General features: G+C 44.6%; 1 protein-coding gene across 2 annotated transcripts in view; it reads left to right on the top strand.

Moving 5' to 3' along the window:
• The first annotated feature begins 1,462 nt into the window (after positions 1-1,462).
• ENTPD8 (ectonucleoside triphosphate diphosphohydrolase 8) overlaps positions 1,463-26,940 on the top strand; it is a 562,224-nt gene continuing 536,746 nt past the window's right edge. Inside the window, exon 1 of one of the 2 annotated variants that reach the window (XM_078642095.1) lies at positions 1,463-1,521. The gene's annotated coding sequence lies outside the window, so the exon portion shown is untranslated. Of the gene's footprint in view, positions 1,522-6,622; positions 6,841-26,940 lie in introns of those variants that run through there. The other variant, XM_078642094.1, reaches the window with a different exon arrangement.

The following is a 26,940-nucleotide window of genomic DNA, read 5'->3' as shown; positions in this document are numbered from 1 at the left end:
AGTGAGTTTTCACATGACTTTGAAGCACATGGCCTTGAAGGCAGTGCACAGAGGCCATTAACTACTGCACACGGGGAAAAGAAATTAGAGGGAACATTGGTCGAGGGTGCCTGCGAGCAGAGGCTACAGGCGTTGTCGGCGAGTCCATGAGGGGTGAATCCACTATGGGATCAAGCTCTGGATGGCTGGGGGACCTTGTTGACACTGGTGGCCCACTTCAACTTGGACCAAAGGTGATGGGTACAATGGTGGCTTCAGGTGTCAGGTTTTGGCGGTTCTGAAGGCCTCAGAGTCTTTGCTTGGAGTTCCTGCAGGATGCAGGCAACAGCTCTGCTGTTCTTTAAGAGGTCTTGCTCTTTATTTAAGTGAGGCAGTCCTCCCAGGTTTTTTGAGACATACCACTGCAGGATAAGCCGTCTTTGGCACAGGTAGGAAAGAGAGGGGCAGACAGGATAGCAGGGCTGGGTCCATGTTAGGTGCTCTCTTCAGTATTCTTCTTTTGCAGATCTTTGTGTCCTTCTTCTTTGTAGGTCATCAGGATCTACTCTTCTGGTGCCAGGGGCTCCCCTAAGAGTTAGGGAAATGTAGGGTAGTAGCCAATGGGCTACCGACTCTTGGGGTCCCTATGCCTCCAATATGACCACTTCCTGTAGGAAGTGAGCAAAACCTTGCCCCAGAATGCCTAAGTATGCCATTACAAAGATGGCTACTAAGTGCCAGATAGGGCAGGGCTCTGTTGTATACTTTGGTCACCTTGTAGGTGGAGATCAAGTTCAACCTTTACAGGCCAAAATCCAACCTATTCTGGACTGGAAGGCTCCAGCAACTCAAACTCAAGTCAGTGCATTCCTTGACTTGATTGGGTACTACTATCTGTAGCAATCTGTAGGCAAGACCTATAAATTGATGAAAGAAATCGGGAACACATAGGCAAAAACCCCAGCAAAACATTGGTACTAACACAGCACAAACCTACCAGGGAAGCTAGACAGTGAAGACATCCTTTTTGCCTTAATAGAATTTTTTTAAGACATTTTTCTTACAAAAAAAATAGTTTTTCATTGCGACTTATCCTCATGTCGAGGTCATGTTCAATGCAGATACTTTTTAAGAATGCCAAAAGTTGCTCACTTTCACCAATTCTGTAGATGTTGTTACCATTTGGTCGATATTAGTGATCAGATCCCCTAAAGAGTTAAGAGTTTGATGGGGTTTCATTGACGGCACAGACTCTCTAACGCGGCCAGGGCACTGGATTTGCACACATCACAGAATGGTTGATTGCTTCTACAGGGACTAATATTGACTGAGTACTTAAACACACCCTGTATACACAACACGTGGCCAAGTGCATTAAGGAAGTGGGACTGACTCACGAGACTCCATATAGGGCTGTTTGTGTGTCTGCAGCTGTCACCAGCCAAGCCCTAACTCTGGCCTCTGACAGGTAAAAGCCTGTTATGACGTCAATTTCCCATGCAGTCCAGTCTCACTGTGAGGTCCGTCAACAGGTCACATATGGTAAGTGAGACTTTCTGCCACTCCTAGTTTGTAAGGTTGGGACTTAGAGGCCCATACTTGCAATCAGGGCCCCTAGAATTATATTACAATGAGGGATCAAAATAGGTGAGGGGTTTTGACAAAATTGTGCGCAATACAAGTGAAATTATGTGGCAAAGTGGGCGCATTCTGTGGCAATATTATTTGGGTATTTTGTCGTTTTCAACACACATTCATAGGGTATGGGCGAAGGTTTGACCTCACTAGTAAGGTTTAAAATCTGAAACCGCAATTAGCAACTAAAAGGCGGCTGGTAAACTTTGCAAAGGGACTGCCAGATGTGGTACGACGTGTGGGACTTTTTTGTAAAGTAACTTGAGAGACAGAAGCAAGTTTTGTTGCAGTTTGCAAATTATGAAGCAGATGATGGGTTATTTGACGAAAATAGTAAATCCATAATTATCTGCCAAAAAGCAACATAATTCAGTGGCCCTGGTATAATGGGAAAAGTTAGACTATAAGCGACAGCATGTTTATTGCTGGCAGTAAGTTACCTCGTGACATGCGGCAAGCTATGCACTAGGTAGGGATGAGACATGCCAGATTTCCAGAAGAGGCCCTAGAGAGCCATTTGCATAAATGCAATGGGAATCGTTTACATAATGGTTTACCCTGCATAGGTGGCGTGGAACTGGTCTATTAATAAATGAGTGAATTAATGCATGTCGGCAAACACACTTGTGCATTATGTGAAATAGATCAGTGAGTGCCCCCTGTGGTCTGTAGTGGAATTATGTGGCGCTTGTTCCCTCTCCAAACCTGGGGCAGATTTACAAGCCCCCTGCGCCACTTTTGCGTCATTTTTTAAATGGGAAAAATGACGCAAAAGTGGTGCAAGAGGCTTGTAAATCTAACCCCTAGTTTGAAGAACATTTAAATTAAACAGGATCTATGAGGGAATGAACGTAAAATCCTTTGCAAAAAAAAACCTCTCATGGTCTCTGACAAAACAGTTATATTGCATAGCCAAAACTTTCTGGCTTCACTCCCAAAACGCATACAAATCACAAGAGCGGTAAAATGAGTCGCTAAATCATAGGACAGGGCTGAACTAGTAATGCAATTGCCAACAGTTGTTTCTCTGGTATTTACTGGTCAGGCCGGTCATTTAGGGATAACCATCAAAAACGGAATTTCCACCGATCGTTCCCAACTGCTTTCTCCGGCAGAAACAAAGGGGCATATTATCAAGGGGGTTTATCTCCGCTTTTTTGGCTTTAAAAGCCAAGAAAGCGGAGATAAAATTATCTCCCTATTACCTAGCTGTCGCTAACACCAGTTAGCGACAGCTAGTAGGAGATAGCGACCATCTTGGACCCCACTTTGCATGTTAGTGGTATTTATCACTAATGACATGCAAAGTGGGCGTGCCAAGATGTTAGCGACTGGAAACAGTCGCTAACATCGCTATCTCCTATTACCAACTTTTGGAGATATTCGCACTAAGCGCGAATATCTCCAAAAACTAACACCTGCCCTGAGCAGTTCTTAGCCATGTTATCCAATGGGAGGTGGATAACATGGCTAAGAGCATTAGCTCGGTAATGCATGAATATCGCTGACTTTTCAGCGATATTCATGCATTGCGGGCGTTTTTTATCGCATTTGCGATAAACCTTGATAATAGCAAGGTTTATCTGCGATAATTTCTGACGATGCTTAGCGGTAAAAAATTCGTTGCTAAGCATCGTTAGCGATAAATATCGCTTAACGATGGTAATATGCCCCAAAATTCTGAAGTAGAAATACCCCACAATCTGCGATATCACCGTGAGGTATCAAAGTCCCAATAACGTCAAGATGTTTTGTTAATGGCCTTAAAAATGTCCTGTTACCTGATTGCTTGATATTTCTTCTGCTGAATGATGGGGGGGGAGGGGGGATGTGTATAAATTACCGTAGCCACATACTCTTTCATCATCCAGCGGAAAGTGCACAGATATTTCTCCAGATACCGGAAACCCAAAGTGTAAAACATCTGCATTCACCTGAGTGTCTGGCTGCTTTAGATAAGGTGAAGATTGCAACGGAAGTTTTTATCCTATCAGTCAATAACTGATTTGTAAAGTGCGGCAATCAGCAGTGAGGGTCTCAAGGCGCTGGAGTTGCTAACTGCTAGGTGGTGAACTGCTCACTTGAATAGCCCAAATCCTTTCCTGAATTGTCAGAGGGATGAGGAGGTCCTGAGGTACCGGGGAAGAATGTTCCAAGCTTTGGCCGCTAGGTGTGAGAAGGAGCGTCCTCTGCTGTTGCATCGGGGATGAGGGTGTGGGGGTGTGTGTGTGGAGGTGTCTGCGAGGGAGGTGAATCGTAGGTCTCTGGTTGGTTGGTGGAAGGTCATGCGTTTGTTGATGTGTGCTGGTCCTTCATTGTGCAGTGTTTTGCATGCCTGGGTAATCTTGAACTGGCATCTCTTCTGGATCGGGAGCCAATGTAGTTTCTTGAGGTGGGTTATGATGTGGGTACGTCTGGGGTGGTCGAGGTTGAGTCTTGCTGCTGATTTTGTGTCGTCTGTAGGCTCTTCAGTCAACGTTCAGTTCAGTAGTAATTCCAGCACCAGGATTGCTAGAATGATTCCCGTCACTTTGTTGTAGTAGACGTCCTAAGGGTGCCCACTATGCCTAGATGGGGGTCCACGTGCTGCCGTACTCAAGCTACAGTGCATTGGCCAGGCCTAAGAAGTTGTTTCTGGTCTCATTTGGCCTATCATGGCAGTTATAGTTGATGCACCTACAACAGGGACAAAACTGATTTGCTTATGGCTGGTCTCTGCCTACAGTGGCATATTGGGTGATTAATAATAGCCTGGAAAGCACAGAGAGCTCAGCAGTGGCAGGCATTAATTCAAACATTAGGTACAGGATGTGGTGTTATGGGTGTTATGACCAGAGTTGCTGACTTAGGAACTGGGGAATCAGGTTTGAGTCTGAACGTCGTCTCAACATCTTGTGATTCTGGGCAACAGCTCTCACCCACCGCAGCCGTACCCAGCCATAGGCAAGGCACAATCCAATAACAAAATATGGTGCCAGAGCCAGACTGGGCAAGAGGTGAACAAAGACCCTGAACTTGGGGGCTAAATAGTCACTGTGCACATCAATATGATCTGGACTCTACCCAGAAAGTCAGGGCAGGACCTACTACTTGACCCCGGTACTTGTTGGCTGTTTCACTACCTTTAGCCCTTAACTGACTTGTAATGCACTGATTGCTTAATGTTATTGCACACTGGCTCATTGCACATGGCATTTTAAATATTTAACTGCTTTTTACCTGATGTTATCAAATTGTAATGGTTTTTATTAACTCAACAATAAAGCTTACAGCTACTGCTACTTCTGGGAAAATCATTTAATCTCACATGTCTGAAAAAAATTAATGTGGCTTTGTGTAATGTAACTGGTGCTCATTTAATGCGCTCCAATGGCTTCCAGTTGAGTTTGTGCTATATATAAAACTGCAAAAACAGCTGCAAAATAACCATCACTGAATTGTGGACGTCATGAGTTCGCCTGCTATGCTCATGAGTGGGTCCTGAGCCACATAACTCGAGGTTTATCTGCACTGCCGAAGACCAAAGGCCGTTTTTGCAGTGGTTGGGGGTGGGCTCATTTGAGTATGGTTGGTCTCTGTCTAGAGTGGCATATTGGTTAAAAATAAGGGCGGGAATCGGGACGCTGAGAGATCGTTTTTGGGCGTATATGCCCCGTCGACACGGCATGGTTTTTACTGGGTCCGACATAAGAAACGGACTGGATACTTTTAATTGATTACCATATCACCAGATTTCACTTGGAGCTTATGGATTGTTGTTTGAGGACGTAAAGTTTATCACAAGATTTAGAAGCACAACATTACTATTCATTACAAAAAGTAAATTATCACTTCATAGCACCATATTCTTGTTTTGCTCCGAGAGATTTATGAATGCCCTTAAGAAGTTCTGTTCTAAACGCGTCGGCTGTGGCTTAATTATAAAGACAAATTAAAGCATTTAAGAAAGAATCACATTCCTCTCTTCAATATGGACTCAATGTGAAATGATCAGATTGTATATATCTGGAAGGTGGTGCAGCTTTAATATAAGAGATACATAAGACTGACCCTGTTGACATGGGTGGTGCCCTTGGACAGAGGGCACCTTTGGAGTTGGCACACAGAATTATTTTTGCGATTAGTTAATTATTGGTCTATTTTCTGAGGTTGGTGCTTATTGTAGGCAAATTGGTCCACTGTCCAGTTTATGTGTGCGTATTGGGTGACTAATGATAGAATGCCGCCTGTCAGAGGTCACAAGTTGGCGGAGGTATATTCAAGTCTTCCTCCCATCACTTTAATGATGCTTTGCAGGACTAAGGGGCGCAGGCAGAGTTCAGGACAGGTCTGTGTCTCTGAAAAACTGCTGGGTCAAAGGACAGGTCATTTCCGACATGACTTCGGACATACTCTGGCCTACCCTACCAGTTTGTAAAAAAAAAACTGCTTGCACACGACTGGCTTTATATCCTCGCTGCCAGCGTGTCAAAAACCTTTGCCTGATGTGTAACTGACCCTGCCCCTGCCCTACAAGGGTGTTAGAGGCATCACCTGGTCTAACTATAAGTCACTTGCTGCACTGTGACTGTACAGTTTCTATCCTGAGGCACTGAATTGTCACTTAAAGGTTTGCCCTATATGTGACTGACTCTACTCCAGCCCTACTAGCCGGTCAAAATATCTTTGCCCAGCTTTCGAACTAATCTGTAAGTCGCATCTGGTACGTGCCTGGCACCGCCCATCCTTGCCTGCCTTTAGAAGGCTCAGACCTGGTGATACATATCCACGTTTCCTTCTCTGATACTCGCCTCTGACAACTAACGTTAAACACACAAATGAGGTTTGATGTCTTTTTCTCGAACTCCTAAGACTTTTGGAATTTTGGCGGCAGACTCGCTAGCGTTGCTGGTGCCAAGCAGGGAACAGCGCACCGAATGCATGACATAGGAACTTGGCACTGAGTGTGGCGGAGTGACACAAACTACCTCAGCGCACTGGGCAGGCCTGACTTCCGGGGTGGCGGGTTCCACGAGGCTACGCTAGGGTCAAGCAGGCAGGATGCCCACACGGGGAGCCATTGGCCCCTGACAGGAGTGGGCGGAGTGTGCCGGAACACCCGCTTTAAGAGCCGTGCTGGGCAGAGGGAGAGGCATTCCTGCTGGGTTGTGTCAGAGCGCGCACCTTGACCGGTTTAAAGTTTACTAGCCCGCAGAGCAGCAGCGTATCGATCGAGAGCAAGCAATTGTAAGTACTGCTGCTTGTTTTGATGCCATACCTCAGTGACTGAATGCACCTGCTGCAGAAATTCCCATGTGACCTTCCCAGCAGGTCTCAAGTTGAAAATGTATGTGAGGTGCGTGTGCGCGTGTCCAGTTGTTGACAGGCTTAGGTGCTGATGGAGCGTGCCAGCCTTACATCCTTCTAGAGTCGCTAATATAAGCCACGTTGATGTACGTAACAGTTAGGTATGGCACTCCAAGACTTAGATATCCACCTGGCTTGATGTGACCAATAAGGCACCAAGATATTGTTTTTTTTAATACGTGAGATTCTGTGATACCTCTATGAATAACTGTCTTTTAGTTTCCTGTTAGAAGTCATTCCAGAGTTAGAATTTGCCTCACTTTGACGTTGTAAAATGAGCAATATGCTCTTCCGATGTCTCATCAGCTTTTTTTGTATAGCGCTTGGAGCCCGGGCAGGGCATCCAAGCGCTCGAAGAGAAGCGACCACGATGTGTAAACACGGAATAGAAACACAAAGCGTCGTCTTGCTTTTCCAATTCATACACAAAACTGTAAGAGGATTGGCTACATTCACAGTAAATGCAATTTTACCAGTTGTGTTGCAAAATGCTTACACTTATTACTTCTAAGAAGTAGTTGGTTTTCACTATGTACACCAAGTACCTCCAATTTGTACGAAATTGCTGCACTTTCTTCCAGCACAAATTTGCATGTTAAAACACTACACTATTCTGCAGAACAAGGGAAATCCTGTCTATATCCTGCTATGTCTCATCCAAAATGCTGTACTCGGAATGGGTGTGTAATACCACACCTGGTCAATACCGCACTGAATTTGTATTTCCCGCATGTGGTATTACCGCCTCCCGTGCTGTGGATCTGATAATGAGCCCCTTTGTGTTTCAATGTTGCTGAAATTTTTTGTAATTTTTGAAAAGTTTAGTTTGTCAAACCAGTAGATTTTTTTTATTTGCATGTGTACTGTAAATATTGACATAGGGCAGCCTTCTATCCCACACCCCTGCACTCCATCAAGGCTGTCAGGAGGGTGCAATTACAATATGCCTTCACTTGTGAGTCAGAAAAAGGAAAAGGAAACACTATGGGTTTGCGACACGTTTGCGCCACGCAAACAGACACAATGGAGACGCAAAACTTAAATGAGATTTACAACGTCACACAAGGCCATCTAGCATGGCCCTGCGTGCCTTGAAAAAATCTAAAGTAATGCACGGCACAGCATATTGCTGCCTCGTGTTTCTCTGTGGCAGGGAGGCACACCACGGGTGAAGCGTGGGTGTTCTCAAGCATTCATCCATGCATTTATCCACGCATTCATCCATGCATTCTGACACAATCCTAGATCTATCAACACTGGTAGACCTGGGAATGTGTCAGAACTGTACACCTCCCCACCAGAGGCACAACGAGGAAAAATATATTTATTTCTCCTCATTGTTTCCTCTTTCTAAGTGAGCTGCATTCTGCAGCACAATTAGAAAGAGTAAAATGCCTCTTATTGTTTTGTGCAGGAAGGTCAATCAATCAATCAATCAATCAGGTAATTTGTAAAGCGCACTACTTACCCGTAAGGGTTTCAAGGCGCTGGGGAAGGGGGGGAGGGGTCTGCTACTGGTCGAAAAAACAGGTCTTGAGTCGCCTCCTGAAAGTAAGCAGGTCTTCGGTTTGTCGAAGGTTGAGGGGGAGGGTGTTCCAGGTCTTGGCGGCACGGTGGGAGAAGGACCTGCCTCCGGAAGTGGTTCTACGGATGTGCAGGACCGTGGCCAGGGCGTGGTCAGCGGAGCGGAGTGTCCTGTTGGGTACGTGGAAGGAGAGTTGACTGTTGAGATAGGCTTGGCCGGTTTTGTGGAGTGCCTTGTGTGCGTGGATCAGGAGCTTGAAGGAGATTCTTCTGTCGACGGGGAGCCAGTGCATGTTCCTCAGGTCGGGGGTGATGTGGTCGTGGCGTGGGACGTCAAGGATCAGACGTGCAGAGGCGTTCTGGATTCTTTGCAGTCTGTTGATGGCGTTTCCATAGTCAAGTCTGCTGCTGACTAGGGCTTGGGTGACTGTTTTCCTCATGTCTGTCGGGATCCATCTGTAGATCTTGCGGGGCATACGTAGGGTGTTGAAGCAGGTAGAGGAGACTGTGTTGACTTGTTTGGTCATTGTGAGTTTCGAGTCTAGGATGACTCCCAGATGCGTGTGTGGTTGGTAGGAGACGGGGGTGTCCCCAGTGATGCGGGCCACCAGGAGTCGTCCCATGCTGAGGGGTTGGGCCCGAGGATGAGGATCTCTGTTTTGCCTGAGTTCAGCTTAAGTCGGCTTTCCTTCATCCAGTCGGCGACAGCCTTCATTCCCTGGTGGAGGTTGGAATTGGCGGTGGGGAGGTCCTTAGTGAGGGAGAGGATCAGCTGCATGTCGTCGGCGTAGGAGATTATGTTGAGGTCGTGCTGTCGGGCGATGCGTGCGAGTGGAGACATTTAGACGTTGGGGGCCAAGTTAGTGGAGTAGTATCACCCTGTTTTCATATCCTTAGGATATTAAGGCAGATAAAATGCTTTCTACAAGTGGAGGGTTTTAGGACGGCTGTCACTGCCCTTACACTGTCGCGTTTGGACTACTGCAATAGTCTGTATCTCAATTTGAGAAAGAAGCATGAATACAGACTGCAGTTGGTTCAAAATACGGCAGCAAGACTTCTGCTCGGGATCCCTAGATTTGTTTCAGTACATGAGGGGCTTAGACAACTACACTGGCTGCCAATACCAAGAAGTGCTCAGTTCAAGGCTCTGTGCACAGTTTTCAAAGCACTGAAGGGCATAGGCCCAGAGTTTTTGAGCAGTGGGATGAAATGGTATGTGCCGAGCAGAGCGCTTCGATCAGCCGAAGGCAGATTAGTTGTGGTGCCACGTGTAAAAAAGGCCAGATGGAGAGGAAGTAGCTTCCTCGTCTGTGCGGCCAAAGCCTGGAGCAACCTGCCGGGGCATCTTAGAAAGGCGTCAGAGCTTCTTTCATTCTGAAAGGGGCTCAATACCTGGTTATTCATGGATTAGCCCCCCCCCATCTAGCTCTGGAGTTAGTATGAGCGCCAGGACGCCCTTGGGCATAAGTGCGCTTTATAAGCTCATAAATAAATAAATAAATAAATAAATAGACGTTGAACAGCGTCGGGCTGAGGGAGGATCCCTGTGGGACGCCGCAGATGATCTTGTAGGCTTCGGACCGGAACGGGGGAGGCGCACTCTCTGAGTTCTGCCGGAGAGGAAGGAGGTGGTCCAGTCCAAGGCCTTGTCCCGGATCCCTGCGTCGTGAAGGTGCGGTGGCAGACGGTGTCGAAGGCGGCGGAGAGGTCCAGGAGGATGAGGGCCGCCGTCTCGCCGTTGTCTAGCAGGATCCTGATGTCGTCTGTGGCTGCGATGAGGGCGGTATCGGTGCTGTGGTTGCTGCGGAATCCTGATTGGGATGCTGTTGTCTTCGAGGTGATGGGTGAGCTGGGTGTTAACTATCTTCTCGATGACCTTTGCTGGGAGCGGAAGCAGGGAGATGGGCCGGAAGTTCTTGAGGTTGCTCAGGTCCGCCTTGGGTTTCTTCAGTAGGGCGTTGATCTCAGCGTGCTTCCAGCTCTCAGGTCAGGTAGCAGTCTCGAAGGAGAGGTTGATAATGCTGCGCAGGTGGGGTGCGATGGAGCTGCCGGCTTTGTTGAAGATGTGGTGTGGGAGAGGGTCAGACGGGGAGCCGGAGTGGATTGTGCCCATGGTCTTGATTGTGTCCTCGATGCTTACATTGGCCCAGGTTGTCAGGGAGTTGTGGTCGATGGGGTGCGGTGGGTCCGGCGTGTTGAGGCCTGTAGGGGTCGTCCGGGGGTTGAAGCTGTCATGGATGTTGGTGATCTTGCGGTGAAAGAAGGTGGCGAGGGAGTCGCACAGGGCTTGCAATGGCAGGATGTCGTTGGGGCTGGAGCTGGGGTTGGAGAGTTCCTTCACGATGTTGAAGAGCTCCTTGCTGTTGTGTGCGTTGTTGTCAAGGCGGTCTTTGAAGGAGGTCCTTTTGGCAGTCCTGATGAGGTGGTGGTGGTTGCGGATGACGTCTTTGTGGGCAGCCCGGCTGTCCAGCGTGTTGTCACTGTGCCATTTGTTCTCCAATTTCCGGCAGGTGCGCTTTGATGCTAGGAGTTCCAGGGTGAACCAGCTGGCTCTCTCTTGCTGGTGTCTCTGTTGGTTGGCTTTTTCAGCGGTGCTAAGGTTTTGGCGCAGTCGTCAATCCAGCATCTGAGGGTGCGTGCACCATCGTCAGAGTTGGTGGGGTTGGTCAGTGGGTTGAGTGCGAGATTTGTCTGTAGTTGTTCTTCAGTGACTTTGCCCAGCATCGGCGGGGGATCTGTAGGGTGCGGTGGTGTGTGTGAGGTTTACGGAAGGTGAAGTGGATGTAATGGTGGTCTGTCCAGGTGAGCTCGGAGGTGTGGCTGAAGGCGACGTGGGGGCTCGAGGAGAAGATGGCATCAAGTGTATGACCGGCGATGTTAGTCTGCGTCATGACGAGCTGTTTTAGTCGGAGGTTGGCGAGGTTGTCGATCAGGGTGGAGGAGTTGTGGTCGTTGTTGTTTTCCAAATAATAGTTCAGGTCTCCGAGGAGGATATAGTCGGTGGCAGTCAGCGCATGCGTGCTGATGAGGTTGGCGATGGAGTTGCAGAATTGTGGTCGGGGTCCGGGCGGTCTGTAGACGAGGGTGCCTCTAAGGGTGGTCTTGGGGTCCGTGTGGATCTGGAAGTGCATGTGTTCGGCGGTGCTGAGAGTGTTGTTGGTGTTTGTTGAGACCCTGATGGTGTTCTTGTGGACGATGGCGATTCCTCCTCATCTGAGCTGGTTGGGTCCCGTCGTAGCGGGTGTCTCGGCGGCTTCGAGGCAGGAGAAGCTGCAATTCCGGCAGGCGAAGGGACTGTGGGTGCACTTCGGGGCGGCCTTGCAGCCGGTGTGGGTCCTTCCTGGGTTGAGAGCCACAAGGGTGCTGGCGTCGTAGCGGAGTCGGTCTTCGTGGCTGGTGGGGCAGCCAGGGGTACTGGCGCTGGGCGCGGTCCAGGCACGGACGGGCGCAGACGGGCTTGCCTTAGGTGTGGACGCGCAACGGCCGCCATATATGGGGAGGTGGGGAGGGAGGAGCAGCTGGAAGGGGGGAGGCGGGTGGCAGGGGCAGCGAATGGGCGCAGAGGGGGCGGGCCGCAGGGGAAGCAACGGCGGGGAACGGGAGCAGGGAAGCGGAGCAGTTGCGGGTAGGAAACAGGCAAAAGGGGTACAGAGCAGACCAGGCAGTGGGGGCACAGAAGTAAAGGAGGTCGCGGCGGAGAGCGGGGGGCAGGGGGAACAAAATAGGAGCGGGTGTACAGAACGAGGGCAGCAGATTACAGGAGAGAGACGGTCAGACAGAGTACAGGCGCAAAAGAAGAACGGGTGAAAAGAACAAGGGCAGCGGAGTACAGGAGAGAGATGGGCAGACAGAGTACAGGCACAACAGAGAGCAGATGCAAACCTAAGGCCACCACTAGCCACCAGGGATGAGGCGCAGGTGGTAGCCTGCGGGTGGTGGAGGGCCTCGACTTCAGCGGCGGCAGCAGGCGACAGCGGTAGTGCAGGCGGAGCTGCAGGGGGGGTGGGGGGGAGCGACCTACCAGGCAAGGTCAAGGGTCCTTTGCTGCACAATAACAATTCTACCTACAGTGCAGACAACCTTGTTCTATAGTGCAAGGGCAGCAATTTGTGTAACAGCGCTGGCAGAGAGCAGAAATTAGCCTTATAATGTTAAATATAGTGCACTCTTGCCCTCTTCCTTTCACGCAGCTTGCTGCATTGCTTGAAATATTGATAAATATGCCCCTATGTTGAAAGAATTAGCAGCTGGTAAGGAGCAGCCATCTGACAGTCAGGTAAAAAACATTGCACTTTGCAATACAAACATGGAGGACATCCGTTAAAAGCTTTTCAAAGTGTTCTCCTTTAAGGTTATCTAAACATCTGCGGGTGCTGCTGCACCTCCCACGCCCCTAGTTCCAGCTCCAGTGGGCCTGTGTTTCTGTGGCTTGCAGATTATGCGTTGTTGGGGGTGTTTTATGCTGTATATGAATCCTCACTCTGTGACATTGAACTGATCAGGTTGCTTCTCCTTTTTGAATAGTATGTCAAGAGAGGCTGCTTCCTATTCTGTGATGTTACATCTGTGCAGTGCCCATTTCTAGTCTTAAGGCTTATAGCCTACAAGGGATCTCTGGCCCCACATAATGTAGACAAAGAGCCTAAGGTTGGTGTAGGAGCTTCCCTATTGCTCTACTGCCATTTTAAGTCGGGCTTTACAATGCATTTGTCTGTAGACCTTTTGTTACCAATTCTTCAAAATATCCACAGAACATACTGTGGTTATGCCCAGAGGAGTACTTCTTTTTCAGCTCACCCATTGGCTGCTTGGTGTATCATTCAACCTCCTATGTAGTGCTTACACTGCATTACAGCACTAAAAAATACACTTAATCATCACAAATTAAATGATGTATGTAATGGATGCATTGAATACAGAAAGCAATTTCTCTTTTGTTTTTCCACAGATGACCTTTTTTTTCAAACATGGTAGTCAGGACTCAAATTTCAAGATAGGCCAATTGACTTTGCCAATGCTTTTTGGGCTTGTAGTCCTATGTGACTTATTTACACTAACCCAGATGCTGTTCAAGGAATAGTTTGGCTCAGTAGTATGGGATTTTACTAGACTATCACTGCTAGGTTGTCCTCACTGGAAACCGCGCTGATGGTGGTGATGGGAAAGTTTTACCACTTTGCTTTGTCTCGACCTGGAATATAATCAGGGCCGCTGGGTTTATAGGGCAGGGTAGGGTCAAGTCATGTGGCAGGGGTGAGTACATTATGTGGCAAGAAAAGGACAATTTTGCGGTATAATGTGGCGCAGTTTGTGATAATTTTCCTTAATTATTTTGTGATTTTCAAACTTGTTAACATTGTCTGGGCATTGGTGGTACCTCATTAGTACCAGTTTAACAGTAATATCCACATATAGCAAAATGTAACAAAAATGTTACTAGTCCACCTTTGCAAAGTTGCCTTCCACTGTACTTTAACACGTTTTGCTGCATTTGTAATAACTTTTGAACTAAAAACAAAGTTGTTTTTGCTATAATCTGCATATTAGTTGGCAGATGATGAATTGTGTGGCAAATGAAGCAAATCTATAATTATGTGGAAATTGCTGCGGCCGCACAATCGCATAATTCCAGTGACCCTGAATATAAACAGTCTAAGTTTATTTATTGGCTGGTTATTCAGTTTTTAACTAGAAACTATTTTTCTTGGCAATCTTACCGTTCTAATAGGGGACTTCTGGGCATCCGCCCTCAGAATTATTTTTAAGTATTCTAGATTTCATTCTATTGTTTTCTTTTAAGACACAGATTTTCCCATTAACCAACTTTAATCCAATGTCGAAAAACATATAATTCAAGCAGTGCTTAATTTGCAGGTGGACCCCACCCGGCACTCATTTTTGTGGATCAGCACTTATTTTTCCTCAACAGTCTTCAATCTAGAGCAGGAGAAAGAACAAGCATTTACAATGCAACGGTTTCGCCTTTGGAAATGTTAAAGCTATTTGCAATGTAAATGACAATGCCATTTATTTATCTGTTTTCAAAACCAACACATAAATACAAATGTTGTCATTTACAATGCCAATAGCTCAAACTTTTCCAAAGGCGAAACCGTTGCATTGTAAATGCTTGTTATACCGATTGCGATCGATGTGTGTGAGGCGGTGCGGGGGTTTAAAGAGTCCATTTAGAAAAGAATGACGTTTGAGGAAGTGAATGAGGGTAGAAACACGTGTATGAAATTAGTAGAAAACACATTAAATGATGATTTTAATATTTTAATGATGATTTTAATATTTTAATGATGATTTTAATATTTGTTTCGAAGTGAATGATGTATTAATGTGTCTGTAGGATATTTTAGAGCGTATAAGGGTCAGTAAAGGGTAGATGAAATAGGGTGAAACAATGTGCGTCAGGCATTAATCTGCGGGGATGTGCCCGTGCGTGTGTGAATACATATATTCACCATGCCAGTCACATGAACTGTGAATCAATAAACACATGATTTGGAGTTGGCGCACTAATGACAATACATTCCCATGTGTATTGCTGCAGTTCAAAAGGCAAAGGGGATGTTACCACAGTAGTACTCGACATGTTTTCACATTTTTACTATTGAGTGTGAGCAGCAACGTCATATGGAGACTTTTCAGGAACAAGCACCTACGAGGACACAGGGGGCGGGAGAGGACACGGACGGCGGGAGGGGGCGGGAGAGGACAAGGACGGCGGGAGGGGTTGGGAGTGGACACGGACGGCGGGAGGGGGCGGGAGTGGACACGGACGGCGGGAGGGGGCGGGAGAGGACACGGACGGCGGGAAACGTGCACAGGACAGCGAGGGGGGGGCGGAAAGGCACTCGGAGGGGGCGGGAATGGACAGACTTTCAGTGAAAGGGGAGGGAACGGGAAAAAACGTAACTCCGCCCTGGGAAAAAATCTCGGGAACGCCCCAGAATCTGGTCCGGCCTTGACGGACAGATCTCTGTTCCAATGGCTAGCCTCCATTTATGGAGCTAGCCAATGGGACAGGGGGGCGTATTCCATTTTCCTTACTGGAAATCAAGAGATTTCTCTGGAGGCGGAGCTAAGAGCTCCGCCCTCCAGCGAAACCTAAAAACTACAGCCTTTAATATAGAGCAAGGGAGAAAAATATAAGCCTTTAATCTAGAGCAAGAGAGAGAAAAAACAAAAAGAGTGGAGCAGAAGGAGAAACACAAAGAACGAAAACAGCGACAAAGGGACAAAGCAGGGATGAAATGGAACCTGCTAGAGAGAGATAAAGAGGCACGGCATGTCTGGTGGTGAGATAAAGAGGCATGATGTGGAATCATGACTATCCAGCCTTGGTACTTGACACCGCGATCGTCAACAGCTCTGGCCTTGGGCACTGGCACCTATGGTTTTACAAATTAAGCACTGGATTCCAATACTACTTGGTATATTGCAAACTATCATTCGAGTGGAAGCCGAGATATGTGGTGCACCCTTTGTCTTAGCATAGACATCCTGACCTTCGTGCAGCCTCTCAAGCCCCATGGATCCGCCTCAAGGCACATGATGGTGCTATAAAGCTTGATGCACCTTTTACTTACTGGTAATCTTCATTACTCTGAATCAAGACTTCCCCGATACAATCCTTACCTGTGAGATAACACCTCCTTCTCACAGACATTGTTCTCTAGCTACCTCAAAACATTTCCCCTAATATGGTCGCCATTATCCAGGTTTTTAACATGTCATACATTGTTTATACCTGCCTCTGTTGTTCCCGCAGATTTACTTTTGATGAGCTGTTAAACTGCATATCAGGTGGTTGCTCCACTACGTTCAGATGGCCCTTTATTGTCTGCAAATGTTTTCGCCCTGAAGAAGGAACGTGTAATGTGTTTTTGTGTTCCGAAACGCAGAATGACACCCTGCACTTCTGAAACTGTGTTGTGCACCCATGTTGCACACAAACATGCCCCAAGGACATGTGTTTGTGTGTAACCTAAAACTTTAAAAAATGCATTTGAGTGCATTTTTCAAAGTTTTTGCAAATTACAGACAAGTTTGATTTGTCTGTAATTTGCGGTCCCAAATAGCGAAATCGCTATTTGAAAGTGCTTCTGGCATTGCAAATTGTGATTCCCTAAATGCAATCATAATTTAGGAATTCGCAAATAATTGAGAACTCTTAAATTGCGCATAGGAAACACTTTCATGCATCTCCAAAGGCCAATTTGCGATCGCAATCAGCCAATTTTTGCGAATCCCACCATTTGCAATCGCAAAAAACCTTTGATTTATGTGCCCCTAAGCTCTTTGTGTGATCCTGTGCAAAATCCGTTTTATTGTATCCTTGGAACTCAGTGATAGCGTCCCAAAGCTGTCATCATAGGCATGAAAGGGCTGGTCATGTAACCATTCACCCTTCTGTCACTGCTCTTTCAGCAGCATATAATGTGTAAATTTGTTTAAGGCGTTGGTGATATTCAACACTGCAGCAAACACCGCGCACCGCGCACCACTTTCATGAAATTAAGGAATCAAAAAACGTCTTCTTCACAAGCATGCCTGACCTCATAGCATTCTAACATTCAAAACTGCCTAGACAGGAAACCTAATATTTTCTCCTTTGCGGTCACCAGCACGTTTTTTTGCATATTTTCTTTGAGGAAAAGTGGCTGTGAAGAGTAATTTGCATAAAATGTTATACATGAATAACAACACAATACATTCTAGACAGACACACGGAGGCTGGAATCAACTGAAAATGAATAAAATACCACCCAAATGCATTCAATGTTGTCTCATTCTTTAATTTGTTTTTTATGTAAATCAAAGGCTGTTCATTTATTGGCTGCATTCTGACCGATTTTCAATAAAATGTTATATATGAATAACAACACAATACATTCCAGATGGATTAAGAGACCACCCCAAAAAAAAAAAAGTCTTCTTTAGCTGAACGATATTTTTTGATAGGGACAGGTTTTATGTCTCTTAAAATGCCACAAAATGTCTGTTGAATTTGTGTTAGGTGAAGATGTTCACATAGGACGGATTGCAGACTAGACTGATCACTAAGGGCCATATGTAGGTAATCCAAATTTACAGATATTAAAATACCGAATTTTACCGATTCGGTATTTCAGAATCGGTAAATGTTATGTAGGTATTGATCGGTAAATTTCGGTAAATACCGATTCGGTATTTACCGATTCGGTAATTCCCATAGGAATGAATGGGAAGCCATTCACTATTACCGATTCGGTAAATACCGAATCGGTAATAGGGGGTGCATATTCAAGGGTGGCAGGGTTTCACATTAACACCCTGTTGCACCACTGAATCATGCATTTGTGTACATGTGGCACACATACATGCCCTAAGGGCATGAATGTCTGCCACACAGCACTTTTGGAAAAGCACAAATATGCTTTTTCAAAGGTTTTCGATATTTACCACCAACTTTTAGTTGGTGGTAAATACCGAATCCTTAACTCAGAAATGCACTCACTTGAGTGCTCCCTACATTACGGATTCGGTAATTTACCGAATCGGTATTTTAAGGATTCGGTAATTTACTGATTCCTTAAATTACCAATTCGGTAAATTACCGAATCCTTAAATTTGGCCCCTACGTCTCAAATGTCTAATACCGGTCGGTAACGGCCGAAATTCGGTAATTTCTGCCGTTACCGACCGGTATTGGGCTACCTACATATGGCCCTAAATTACCAGAAAAAAATCTGTTTCTTTCCATTATGTCTGGAGGATTTTACGAAGTCATGCATGGGAGTGTAAAGGTGTATTGCCTCAGTGGGCTTGTTCAAATGTGTCTCTTTTATACGTTCTTATCAGGACAGCGCCTTGGCACTGTGGCTCAGTTGGGGGTACTGTATATCACCTAATCATTTACATACATCCAGTATACCTTATCGCATGTATAGCATGCATAACAACAATATTGAGCCTCCCTCCTGCATCATATTTACAAGACAATTTTTTTAATTTACATGCTCATCTATGACTCTGACGGGGTTCAGGCATTTGTTTTTTTAGAAGGTTTAGGTGAAATTATGTGATGGGCTGAATTGGACTAATTATGATGTCTTTTGCACATGGGAAAATCTGCGTATCATCTATAATACCAGATTGGACCCTAAGGGTCTGTAATGTAAAGTGCAGATATCACAACTCATGATTAATTCACAGTTTAGCACTTGCTTGGGGGCGCAGCGATCAGTGGTGCAGCCAGTGCAGTGCACCGGGTCCCAGAGGTGCGAGGAGGCCCAACTACAGCAGCCCCTTGAGCCCTGAGAGGGTACCTAAGTAATCATGCTGGGGTTCTGAAGGTGAACGAGCATTAAAGAAGACGTTAAAGTCAGTTTTTACCTTGTCAGATTTGCTGTGGTTGAAGGACTGATTTCAAGTGTCAGGCTAGTCTTCTGACAAATGGCAGCTTACTCTGTTAACATGGAAACTGGTGTTAACTTTTCTTTCCCTTATGGCAGGGTTCTCCAAAGTCGGTTCTGGAGGACCGGATCCATGCCAGATTTTTAAGAGAACCACATTTATCTAAATGAGGATGTGGTAAAAATCTGGCATGGCTATGGCCCCCCAGGATGGACTTTGAAGAACAGTGCCTCATGGCAAAGTTTGATGATTTTGTTAAGTGAATTATGTGACAATCTCGCTGTTATGAAAGTAAAGGCTGTATGACTTCAGTTTTCTTCTAACACAACAACGTTTAAATACCTATAAGCAGTACAAATAGTTCAAAATTAATAGGCATTTAAGAAAGCGCAATGGGTTTTTGTTGTAATTCTGAACTGTAATGAAAACAAAGTTTTAAATAGGATCAAAGCCTACCAAGACACCTTACTTGGTAATGCCCAAATGATGATGCACAAATGACAAACATTCGCTGAAGCCAAATTTCCACACATTTTTGTCAGACCGTGTCGGGTTGCTGTTCAGTGTACATGTGGGTGCGTGTATAGGGGGTTGCGCCTGCTACTGATAAGTGTTGTAGGTGCCTTGTTTATATTTTTGTTTGTGTGGATTATTTACAGTTATTTGAAAGAATAAAAATGTACCACATAATAAATATGGATGGCAAACCATGTAGATATTGACACATCAATGTACATATGAGTATTTATATAGAGGGGTTCAATCAAGCAAATACAGCTTTACCAAGCATCATCTGTATATGTATGTATGTATAAATTATGAACATTTTGTTACAATAATAAATAAAAAACTTCCATCCTCCCCATCCTTACCTACTACCCATGGCTCCTACCAAACCTTCTGCCTACTATGATAAATAGTAGGCAGAAGGTTCCATCTTAATCTTTCACCCCTCCTTTTTAGCCATGTAACCCAACTAACAAGCACACACAACCATTACTTACACAAACATATAACAACTACCCTTTTTTAAATCCAATCCTATAATTTTATCCCTATGCCAAAGTATACTAAGAACATTAGAAATCAAGAGCTTAGTCCTAATTCAACAAATGCACAAGAAAAAAGAATTCTACTAATCTACTAACTACTAATCATGGGTTGCAGAATAGAGTGCTACTTGCCGAAAAAGCGCTTGAATGTCTCATCAAGGGTTGTAAGCATTATATAAATACAATTATAATTTGCAACTACAATTACATTATTAATTGTGCACTATATAGTTTTATCAGTAAAACTGTATGTCTGTAAAAATGTTGTGGTAATTTCAGTGGAAAATGTGCTGTCTGTTAATGACAGTGGCTACTTCACCATGCTGTAGTAGCATATTTGTGACATTGTGCTCCTAAATGCGATACCAGCTACACAACACACTCCAATAACTTTCCTGCTAAATGGGCATGACTCATTTGTGACACTTGTTATTTGAGTGATACTTGGATTGATAAGAATCCCTATGAGCTTGATACTAGCTCCGTCCAATACACTCAGCTGCAGGAGTCAGACTCTGAGCAGCAGAATCTACTGAAGCACCTGTGAGGGCACTGCAAACGCTTAATTATGCACATACCAAATGGCTGAGCAGTTCACATGCCCACTTTTGTAAATGCAGAGTACACCATTCGGCCCTGGCCGCCCGCACCAGCAGAGGTCAAACACGTAGTGATGCCTATGCTTCTGGATGGCTTCTGAAGACAAGACAGTCACAGTAATCACTGCATTCTGCCTGATGGACGGAGACAAACTATGGCAGCCAGGAAAAGACATAAACTTATTTAGGACAGAATGGTGGAACTGAGAAAATTAATGATTTAATAGTTGTTTGTTTCATTTTATGCTAAAAAAAAATGCACACATATCATTAAGACGGATTATTGGTGTGGCCAATACAAAATTCTTCCTTATTAAAACCAGATGTAGGAATAGTTATCCCTGTGTGACCCATGGTAACCTGCCAGAATCTTAGAAAACAAGGCGTTGCTCCCCCGAGCGGGATACGGAGAGAGGGGTAACTAGAGAAACTGTTATGCACAATATTGTAGTAGAAATGGGATAGCCGAGCCAAGGCATGAGGTGAATGATGGGAACATTTGGCATGGAGATCATGCAATACATATTAAATAAAAATATGATAAAGTGTTCTCATGAGTCAAAAATTATGTTTCTTTGGCAATTGTTTCACCTTAGCACAGATTTTATCACTGCAGGCGATTGATAAAAGTGATAGTTTTGAAACATGAACTTTGTAACATTCATGCTCCCATATCCCTGCTCCAACGACAACATAAGTGAACTGAGATGCAAGTTCGTTGCCATGTGCACACTTTATGTATGCTGTATTCTTATTTTACACAGAACAACATTAGAGCCCTTTAAGTAGAAAACAAAAGAGTTATGTACAACACACATCTGTACGTATTTCAAGGTTTTCGCATATGTTATGTTATGTTATGTTAAATGGTCTTGTTAAGCGCTTGGATGCCATAGAAAAGCAATCCAAGAACAACTTTAGCAGGCTGTAAAGAGCCAGGTGTTTAAAGTTTTCCTATATTCCAACAAGTTTGGCATTGATTTAACATACAGCGGTAGACTATTCCAGGCTTTTACACCTCCCAACACAAAGCCACTACCGCACCAATTGGAGCGCTTGAACCTGGGTACTAACACCAATTTAGCAGAGGTGTAATGTGGTGAATGTGGTGATCTAGGTGGTGAGTACCATGAGAAACTGTTCTTGAAAAATTCAGGACCTTTTTCATGCAATGCTTTGTAGACAATGCAGAGGGACTTAAAGAGCAACCTTTGCCTCACAGAGAGCCAGAGAAGCTTTCAGATGGATCTGGAAACCAAATGGTATTTAAGAATTTTTAGAAGTGTACGGACCGCCGCATTCTGCAATGTTTGTAACTTGTTTAGGACATGCTGTCAATCCTTGATACCACCAAGGAGGTGACCACTGTTTTCTGCAGATTTGTTAGTATGTACGGGAGAATTTGTTTAATTAATCTCAGGGTGTAAAAGGCAGCAGAGATTACTTCGTTTGCCTGATCATGGAAAGATAAGGGTGTCATTTATGAGGACACCATAGTTTTTTGTTTTATTCACTGCAGTGGAAAGTGGGCCTAAATCCACAGGACACCTATATGTAGTAATTAAAAAATAGGTAGCACAATAAAGTTAAATCATTCCCTAGAATCACCCAATTTGAACAAGGGGCCTAGACAGGACTGATCCCAGGTTTTCTGGATTCACAATGAGTAATTCAGCCACTATATTGGGATCCCTATCTCACTCCTGTTTGACATCAAAGTTCAATGGTTTGTCTTTCATTCTCAGTGCATGAGGTTTGAGCACGGGGTAGCAGCAGAAGTCAAAAGAAATATTAACACATTTTGGGCTTGAAGGCTAAAGAGAAACTCCAGTTGAACTAGAGTCTAGCCTCTGGCTCGAGACTTTAGTGGCTCACCCACATCTATATAATATTATGGGTATTTTGTGCCTGAAATAGGCTTAGATGTGGCTGCTAGTGTGACACTTGTTTTTGTACATGAGGATATCTTAGCTTGCACAACTGGTGATCATCTTGTACCTGTGCTGCATGTGAGGGGAACATAAATGGCTCCCAAATGTTCCAAATTGCGTGTGGTGTGTTTACACCCTGTCTTAGACTGCTGCTGCAGATGCTGTGTATGCTCTGTTTATGCTAGGGAAGCTTGCTTTGTTTCTGACCAGATAGGTAAGTAATCTATGGGTGTCAGGGAAGTTTGCAGTCCTGTCTGTCACTTTACCTGTTTTGTGTGTGGAAATCTCGCAATGCGTGTGAGTCAAGTTTGCACTCATACACTTCAGTGCTGTTCCTTACACTTGTACCAAATCTGTATTTCTGCTGATGCGTTGTATGTAAGGGAGGCTTTAAATGGTGGTGCACAGATCCCCACTTGTTCCATGTCTTCAAAGGAAGCTTGGAGTGGCCTTACAATGCCACACGTGTTCCTTGTCTTTGAAGGAATCTTGAACTGGCTGACCCTGCTGTACTATACGTGTTCCATAACTTTACAGAAAGCTTGCTCTGACACTGAGTACCACACTTGTTCCATGTCTTTGCAAGAAGCTTGCACTGTCCCTGTAATGCCAAGTTTGTTCCATGTCTTTGAATGGTGCTTGCACTGGGCCTGCAGTGCCACATTTGTTCCATGTCTTTGAAAGAAGCTTGCACGGGCCCTACTGTGCCACATTTGTTCCCTGTCTCTGAATGGTGCTTGCACTGGCCATGCAGTGCCACATTTATTCCATGTCTTTGAAAGAATCTTGCACTGGCATTGTAGTGCCACTTTTGCTCCAGCTCTTTGAATTGTGCTTGCACTGGATCGGCAGTACCACGTGTGTTCTATGTCTTTGAAGGAAGGAAACTTGCAACTTGCACTGGTCCTGCAGTACAACACTTCTTCCATGTCTTTCATGGAAGATTGTGATGCTCTTGACCAATACTGTATGTTTATGCATCTGAGCCAAGGACCACCTGTGCTCCTGCTGCCAGTGCTCTATCTATTTTGTGTTTTTGGTCTGACCAAAAGATTGTCTTAGTTGTCTCCACAACCTTATATTTTTGCAAAAATAATACACAATCTTGGTTTGAGAAAATTGGCTTTGGGTAAGCCCACTTCAGTTATTTATCAGACAGAGTGGCTTTCGCATTTTAGTTCAGCTCTTGAGAACAACACACATACAATTGGGCAGTGGATCAGCCCTCTTTAGCCATTGGCTTTGTTGCCAGTATTTGGTTCTGGCTTGTAAATAACTGGTGGTCTTTAAAATGCCACACAGTCTGAGAAACAGTATTTTAACGACCAACTCTGTGCTACTCTGCATCCAGAGGAGTACAACCTCTAGAGATATTTCCTTTAAGTCTATACCCAGCAGCACATACAAATGCAGACTAATGCTAATTGAGTAGTTCAAGTTCAGGTTCATAAAGCTTTATTCGGTTTGTTTTTATACAACCATATAAGCTGAACAGTTTAAAAACAAATACACACAATAAAATATCAATACAAAATTCATCACAAGCCCAGCAATAATATATTCTGTTTACAGGACAGGTTATAGTGTATAAATCCACGGGCCGGCTCTCATAATTACTTCGGTGCCGAGGGGAAGGATAATTATATAAATATTTAAAACCTATAACAATAAATACTCTGTATAAAAGTGCATGGTGCAGGAAAGTAACTCATTCAAATTTATCCCTGGGGCAAAAGGTATATATTAAAGTGCATTATTAATGAACTTCTGTAAAATAATACTGTATTCCATTTGCAACACGATATAAAGTGACATATGCATAAGTGCAAAAAGCAATAAGTGCAAAAATGCAAATATAGGAAGCAGTATATACAGTATTACAGCATTATCGATTTTCTTCATGCCCTACATTTCAACAAATATTGTGCAACATAGAAACAGATGTAAGGGCTCTCGAGAGAATAAATTAAATTCATTGCATCTGCTGTTAAACGAGTATTATGTTTTAAGAGAATAGGTTTCACATAAAATTTCCTTATTGATACATAAAATTTACAAAATAGTAGGAAATGGCAAGAACTCTGCATATATATATTGTCACAGGGGCATTTCATAGTGGAGCCTACCCCTATTGCAGGGAACGACACAAGATGGTGGACAATGCCCAACCTTAAACGTATTAAGACGAATCGGTGTGACGGTCTGGTCACATCTGCCAAATATGCTTGGAACCCACTTTTAAGTTCAAGTTGTCTGTAAAAAACAGAAGTCTTTTGGGTCCTAGTCATTTTAATTCGTTCTTCTGATAGAGCGCGCGAGGCCACCCGACCAACAGTTTTCGCCGTTTCCGGCTTCAGGGCCCATATACTTTTCAAACCACCATATACATCGATCAGGTGACTTCACGAGCTCTATCAAGTTGGTGTGTGTGTTCCCTGCTACCAATTTTCGGTGCACCCGACTTACCATCCACCGATGCGGGTGCCTAATGACCACAATGAATCAGGGAGCTAGCTGTAAAGGAAAAGCAGCAAAATACAAACCCAACCAATAACATTCAAATACTGTTTAAATGACCACGGACAACTGGAAGTTTTAAAATGTTTATCTAAAGTTCAATATTTTCTTGCATGAGATACAGCAAAATAAGGCAATCAATAACCAAGATAACGTAAATCACATAGGCAGAAAGAAATAATGACAGAGTAATCATCAAAGTACTAATAAAATGTAACGAGAAAAATACTATATAAGTCAGTATTATCTAGACAGGGATAGACTAAGTGTGTGTGACTATAGAAGAGCTTATAATGAATAACACGCTTCACTTAAGGTGAAGGGGCCTTTGAACAATCTAGGCAACGAAGTTCTAGACCATATCAGAAAATGACACACTGCTATGCAAAATATAATTTCTAACAATTGAGAAGACATAGGAATAACTTTGCAAAATTATAAATGACTGTTCAATAGTTGCGGAAAGGCATGGAAATATAACATATGCAATGTTGAACTTTATTCAAGCAAAAGTTAGAAATTCAGAAGGTGCAAGAATTTCAAGAGGTTCAGAGTAATATTTACCTAGAAAAGGTGTGGAAACCAAACCCTGGCCACGGGTCAGTTAAGGACAGGAAACCCTCAAGGAAGGATACCCCTCAAAGGACAGCAGGTGCAGAATGGACACCCAGGACAGGATACCCTCGGAATAGGAATCAGGACAGGACCCTCAGGACAGGACAGCAAACCCTCAGGACAGGACCCTCTTCAGGACAGGACCCTCTTCAGGACAGGACCCTCTTCAGGACAGGACCCTCTTCAGGACAGGACCGGAACCCACAGTTCGGAAGCAACGCCTGCGCTCCACCCGCTCTGCAGCTATCGATCAAGACCCCGATTGGGTTAACGAACTCCCAGTTAAGTGCCTTGCCAGCACTTTAAGATTCAGTAGAACCTTAGTCTATGGTCAAATTCGGACAGAGTGCTCCGCAGCGCTCTGTATCTTCGGTCACCTATTGAGTGCGTTGGGTCAGTGACAGGTCAGCTAAACCAGACAAGTCGGACGGTTCACTAGGTGAACCCAGGGTAGATATACAGTTTGGGGACAGTGTACCACCCCCCAATGTTGCAAAGTGTCAGAATCCCTCAATTTGGATTGGTCCTAAGGTAGGATTTGGGTAACACACCAATCACAATACGCGAATTGAAGCCTTCATTAACATATTTGGGTACCGCCTAGCAGATTTGGGGTTCCCATGAGCTAACCGTAGCGCAACAATACAATGTATCACATAAGGAGCCACATTCGCTGTTCTCGCAGGGCAGAGGTGACTTTCTCAGGAGCATCTCGCCCAATACTGCCAGCTGGCTATGTTCCATCAGCCAAGGTCCCTCGTGCTGCCGAATGTTGCACAGGCGCAGAAGGGACCTCCAATATGGCTCTCCTCTCACTCAGACCCCCATTTCCCGCGGTACATGAAAAGTAAGCGAAAACAAATTAATACATAATAATGTCATTATGAAAAACACATCACAGGGTTGGTACTTTTAACTCATCATCAAGATATAAACTTATGCAATTAAATGTTAGCTACATTGAGACGGACACAAGAGCAGTGGCACGAGCTGTACCACATGATAAGCACAGCTATGAATTACGCATGCGCATAACTTTCCCTCCACTTCTGCAGACGCGTCAGGACACGTGAGTGTGGCTGACGCATGCGCAGTAACTAAAATACAAGCGGCGGCCATTTTAGAGGACATGGATTAAATTCATTAGAAATACACATAGGCAAGCGTCTTAAACCTTTACTCAAACTTAATATAAATGTTAGTAAGACGTACATTTATTACCTTGTTATACATAAACGAGGTTCTTGATTTCGGCAAGCCGCAAAATATGCGAAGCTTTGCTTCATCAATCCCCTCTTTGATGATATTTACTATCATCACAAATTATAATGG

This window comes from Lissotriton helveticus, chromosome 5_1, assembly GCF_964261635.1.
Source record: "Lissotriton helveticus chromosome 5_1, aLisHel1.1, whole genome shotgun sequence".
Taxonomy (NCBI): domain Eukaryota; kingdom Metazoa; phylum Chordata; class Amphibia; order Caudata; family Salamandridae; genus Lissotriton; species Lissotriton helveticus.
The sequence above is the reverse complement of the archived record's forward strand: the minus strand, read 5'-3'. Positions and strand labels throughout refer to the sequence as shown.